This window comes from Artemia franciscana, chromosome 4 (genome assembly GCF_032884065.1).
Source record: "Artemia franciscana chromosome 4, ASM3288406v1, whole genome shotgun sequence".
Taxonomy (NCBI): Eukaryota; Metazoa; Arthropoda; class Branchiopoda; order Anostraca; family Artemiidae; genus Artemia; species Artemia franciscana.
In genome coordinates, this window is record NC_088866.1 from 60,166,243 (window position 1) to 60,172,242 (window position 6,000).

The window sequence follows — 6,000 nt, forward strand, 5'->3', positions numbered from 1 at the left end:
TTATGAACGTTTTTGAATCAATGCATGTTTTGATTTTGGCTCTCCGACGAGTAATAATTAAAACGACATTTGTATATTTATTTGTTTCGGCTAAATGGCTTTCTCATAATTTTGATCGAATGATTTTGAGAAAAAAGAGCGGGGGAGGAAGCCTAGCTGCCGTCCGATTTTCGGTAAATTAAAAAGGCAACTAGAACTTTTAATTTTTTACGAATCTTTGTATAAGTAAAAGATATACGTTACTTATAAATTAGCTTACGTAAAGAACTTTTGTATTCTCATGTTTTTATTACATATATGAGGGGGTTCGCCCCCTCGTCAGTACCTCGCTCTTTACACTAAAGCTTAAATTTTGTCCCAATTCATTAAGAATGACCCCTGGATCACAAAAGCCGCAGAATAAATAGTTGAAATTACTAAAACTACTTTAGTGTAAAGAGCGAGGTATTAGGAGGAGGTGAGCCCCTCATATGGGTAATAATTTCTGTTATTTTTAAGTTTTAATGCTGCTGCTTACTTCCAGCTGAAAAAAAAACTTTTTCATATTTATTTTTTCATTGTTTTTTTTTTAAGTAATGCTAGTAAATCCTGCGCTCCCTTCATGGAAATTTTCTTCCCCCATGACAAATTCCTCGATGAAAAAGTTCCCCCAGCATATCCCCCTCTTCTCAACCCCTGCCTCCAACCAAAAAATCCTCCTGAAAACGCCTGTACACTTCCCAATAACCATTACTATATGTAATTACTGGTCAAAGTTTTGAACTTGTAACCCCTCCCACGGGGACTGTGGGGGAGTAATTTGTCCCCAAAGACATAGTTATAAGGTTTTTCGACTACATTGAATAAAATGGCTATCTCAGAATTTTGATCCGTTGACTTTGGGAAAATAATTAGCGTGGGAGGGGGCCTAGGTGCCCTCCAATTTTTTTGTCACTTAAAAAGGGCACTAGAACTTTTCATTTCTGTTATAATGAGCCCTCTTGCAACATTCTAGGGCAACTGGGTCGATACGATCACCCCTGGAAAAAAAAAACAAACAAACAAACAAATAAACATGCAGCCGTGATCTGCCTTCTGGCAAAAAATATAAAATTCCACATTTTGGTAGATAGGAGCTTGAAACTTCTACAGTAGGGTTCTCTAATACGCTGAATCTGATGGTGTGATTTTCATTAAGATTGTATGGCTTTTAGGGTTTTTTTTCCCCTATTTTCTAAAATAACGCAAATTTTCTCAGGCTCGTAACTTTGGATGGGTAAGACTAAATTTGATGATAATTATATGTTTAAAATCGGCTTAAAAATTAGATTGTTTTGATGTAGCTATTAGTACCAAAATTCCATTTTTTAGAGTTCGGTTACTATTGAGCCGGGTCGCTCCTTACTACAGTTCGTTACCACGAACTGTTTGAAAAGAATTTTGAGCTGAATGGCAATAAGTGGGCAGCTCAAAGAACTAGTCTTGTACATTAAAATGTATTAGAGAGAAGAGAAGGATCTGATGAAATATAGTTTATATAAGGACTAAAGGAAACCATGCAGGGGGGTAATTTGCTGTGGGAAGTGGGAGGGGGATACTTTTCACTCCACGCACAAGTTTGCCTCCTCCCAGATTGAATATAGTTTCTACAAAAATTCTTGTCAATATTAAGATAAGCCTGCATAATTCAAGTATCAAGAAAAACAGGTCAGTTCTCATTAGTATATCTTTGCCTTTATGGTAATATATGACTCATTTTTAGTTTTACTGTCATTTGCAGCTCTTGATTTGAGAAGACTGTCTCCAACTTTGCCCCCCCCCAGGATTTTGACGAAATTAATCCACTGAAACTATAGTGCAAAATCGAACAAATTTTCGAGAGTTGAGAGAGGCAATTCTGAAGCCACCTCCAATTCTGAATGTCCAGACAAGGATGGTACTGAGACGATATTACTTTTATAGGTAAAGAGCAGGGACAATGTATTATTTTTTTTCACCAAGGCTCTCCATATAGAAGGAATTGTCGGAGAAGTTTTAGAATGAGCTCATTCGATTGGAAACCAAAAGTTATAATACCCTTTTTTAAGAGTAAAAAATAATTGGAAGGCAACCAGCCACCTCCCAAGCTCATCATTTCCCTATACATATCCAATCAGAATTGTCACATAGCCATTTTGTTTAACGTAGTAGAAAGGTCCAGTAGTTATGTTCCTGGGGATTTCCTTCCCCTCCGAAGCTCTCAAGACAAGGGATGAAAACTATAGAATTCGCCAATTTTTTACAAATATTACTTGTTATCGAGAAAGCTGGGCAAGTTTGACCTTTAGTATCCAAAAAGACAAAGGACATTCAGGTGAACCTTTAAGCGAATGTTGAAGATGGGGAAGGTTGATCTAAATATGACCATACATTGCACATACGGGTTGTCAAAAGGGCGTAACTCAGGATCGACTGAGTGTATTAATATGCAACTTTCAAAAATGATGAGGAGGGCGATCAATTGACCAAAACCGGCAACATTTGCAAGTTACTACTACAACTATAACTACTGCTTCTGTAGCGGTTACTACCAACGCTGAGGATATCAAAGTAAAAATTTGAGGAAAGGTTCACGGGAAAGTTGAACAACGTTGAAAGATACTATATACATATCGCATACAGATTGTCAATAGGGCGTATCAGCAAGATCTTTGAAACGGCTTACCGTATCAAGCTGAAACATCCACGGCACCATAAGGAGGATGTTCATCTGACAAAAAGACAATATAAGCATACCATTGCTGCTACATACTATTGTTACTACTACTACTATTACAGCACTACTACTGCTACTGCTGCTCCTATTACTACCACTACTACTAGGACACTACCACTATTAAAGCTAATGGTATGAAGACGAAAATTTGATAGACTATTGAGGTGGAGTTTGAACTAATCGAAAGACATAATGTTGCATTCAGATTGTCAGAAAGATGTGTCTCAGTATTGGATCAGGTTTTTAAGTTGGAACTCCCAGTGTATGTTGAAAGGGGAAGATCAATTGATCTGTGGTTGTTTTACGCTTGGAAAATTATTCGCCTTTTTTGCTCATTTTCGGTTTAACGTAGCTCTTTATATTTCGTTGAAAAACTTATTTCGCGGAAAAAGTTTTTTCGCTAATCAAACAGTTCGTGGTAACGAACTGTAGTAAGAAGCGACCCGGCTAAATAGTAACCAAAACTATAAAAAATGGAATTTTGATACCAATAGCAATATCAAAAGAATCACTTTTAATGCTAATTTCAAATATATAAGTTTCATCAAGTTTAGTCTTACCCATCAAAAGTTACGAACCTAAGAAAATTTGAGTTATTTTAGAAAATAGGGGGAAACACCCCCTAAATGTCATAGAATCTTAACGAATCACACCATCAGATTCAGCGTATCAGAGAACCCTACTGTAGAAGTTTCAAGCTCCTATCTACAAAAATGTGGAATTTTGTATTTTTTGCAAGAAGGCAGATCACGGATGCGTGTTTATTTGTTTTTTTTTTCCCAGGGGTGATCGTATTGACCCAGTTGTCCTAGAATGTTTTGAGAGGGCTCATTCTAACGGAAATGAAAAGTTCTAGTGCCGTTTTTAAGTGACCAAAAAAATTGGAGGGCACCTAGGCCTCCTCCCACGCTAATTATTTTCCCAAAGTCAACAGATCAAAATTCTGAGATAGCCATTTTATTCAGCGTAGTCGAAAAACCTCATAACTAAGTCTTTGGGGACGAATTACTCCCCCACAGTCCCCGTGGGAGGGGCTACAATTTACAAACTTTGACCAGTGCTTACATATAGCAATGGTTATTGGGAAGTCTACAGGCGTTTTCAGGAAGATTTTTTGGTTGGGGGGGAGGGGTTGAGAAGAGGGGGATATGCTGGGGGAACTTTTCATCGAGGAATTTGTCATGGGGGAAGAAAATTTCCACGAAGGGAGCGCAGGATTTACTAGCATTACTTAAAAAAAACAATGAAAATTAAATATGAAAAAAAAAATTCAGCTGTAAGTAAGGAACAATATTAAAACTTAAAACGAACAGAAATTATTACCCATATGAGGGGCTCACCTCGTCCTAATACCTCGCTCTTTACGCTAAAGTATTTTTTTAGTAATTTCAACTATTTAGTCTACGGCTTTTGTGATTCAGGGGTCATTGTTAATGAATTGGGATAAAATTTAAGCTCTAGTGTAAAGAGCGAGGTGCTGACGAGGGGCGAACCCCCTCATATATGTAATAAAAACATGAGAATGCAAAAGTTCTTTAAGTAAGCTAATTTATAAGTTACGTATATCTTTTACTAATAAAAAGATTCGTAAAAAATTAAAATTTCTAGTTGCCTTTTTAATTAATTGAAAATCGGAGGGCAACTAGGCTTCCTCCCCCGCTCTTTTTTCTCAAAATCATTCGATCAAAACTATGAGAAAGCCATTTAGCCAAAAAAAAAAATATGCAAATTTCATTTTAATTATTCCTCTGGGAGAGCCAAAATCAAAACATGCATTGATTCAAAAACGTTCAGAAATTAAATAAAAAAATAAGTTTTTTTAACTAAAAGTAAGGAGCGACATTAAAACTTAAAACGAACAGAAATCACTTCGTATATGAAAGGGGCTGCTTCCTCATCAACACCACGCTAAAGTTTGTTACTGTTTTAAAAAGACGAGTTGAGAGAAAGAATCAGACTTTAGCGTAAAGAGCGGGGCGTTGATGAGGAAGCAGCCCCTTTCATACACGAAGTAATTTCTGTTCGTTTTAAGTTTTAATGTCGCTCCTTACTTTCAGTTAAAAAAACTTGTTTTTTTTTATTTAATGTCAGATAAGAGGTGGTCGATTACTTAATGCACATTTTCAGGAAAACTGGCGTGACCAAAAAGAAAGTTTGAACCTGATACCTTGTGACTCCTATCAAGCATGAAGCTCTGAAGCAAATGGCAACTGCAGGGAGAAGAAGCAGTGGCATCAATCAGCAGACAAGGGGACACTGACCTATTAATCTTTTTACCCCCCCCCCTTGCTGGATTTTGAAAATTATTTTTATTTGTTTGTTCTTTTCCTTTTTAGTATTTTTGTTGCAAACATCGAAAAAAATTGTCTCCTCCCCCTTATATTTTGAAGGATACATTTTGCCCCTTCCCTAATTTGTGTGAATTGACGCCCATGAAGAGTATTGGGTGATCGTAGGTCTCCCTCTAAATAAAAGTACTAATATACAAAAGTTACATAAAGTAGTAGTTTCTAGGCAAAACATTACTGTTTATGATAAAAACTAAACAATTTTTTCAACTTTAATCCCCTCTGCTATTTTTTGGTTTTTAAGGGAAATTTCTACTGCTTTGCAACTATAGTTTCTGGAGGAAGAACACACCATGTTTTGTTTTTAAACAGTTCCTATTCCATTAATAGGCAAATTTTAAATACTGACAATAGAATTATTCTTCAAAGTTTAATTTTCTCGGTAAGGTAATATCCAGTCTCACCTATTAAAAATATATGCAAGAAACCCAGACGGATCCTGACTTCAAAGGCGATCACTATCCGAAATGTAATGAATATGCTCCGGTTTAAATCTTACCCCATAAGTCACAAACAACACCTTTTGCTGTCAAATAACTTAAATTTTCTCTTAGGTCAACTAACTCTCCTATTCCTGGTCATATCTTGCACTGGATCTGAAAGTTTCGACTGATGAAGATAGCAATAGTTAACATCTGCCAGGGTATTTTGGCTTGGAACCAAAACTATTTTGCACGGAAAAGAGCTTCAATTATTTTTCGAAAATAAGTAATTCTAACTTGACTTTAATACTTATTTTCCTTTCTAAAATTTTAAGGCATATTTTAACTTACTTTTAGTAAATCAGGAGTTTGAACTAGTTACTGTAGAATAATAGAATTCATAGAACCAGTTACTTTGGATTTTGGAAGAATTAATTTTTCGAAAGGGATCGTCCTGGTAATTAAAAATAATGCATGCTTGCACTATAGATTGGGA

At 36.1% G+C, this 6,000-nt stretch overlaps 1 protein-coding gene across 2 annotated transcripts in view; it reads right to left on the minus strand.

Annotated features, from left to right (window-relative positions):
• The window catches only part of LOC136026676 (MOXD1 homolog 2-like), a 175,198-nt gene extending 169,505 nt beyond the window's left edge, over positions 1-5,693 (minus strand). Inside the window, exon 1 of one of the 2 annotated variants that reach the window (XM_065703418.1) lies at positions 5,582-5,693. The gene's annotated coding sequence lies outside the window, so the exon portion shown is untranslated. Of the gene's footprint in view, positions 1-5,486 lie in introns of both variants that reach the window. The other variant, XM_065703416.1, reaches the window with a different exon arrangement.
• Positions 5,694-6,000: the final 307 nt, after the last annotated feature.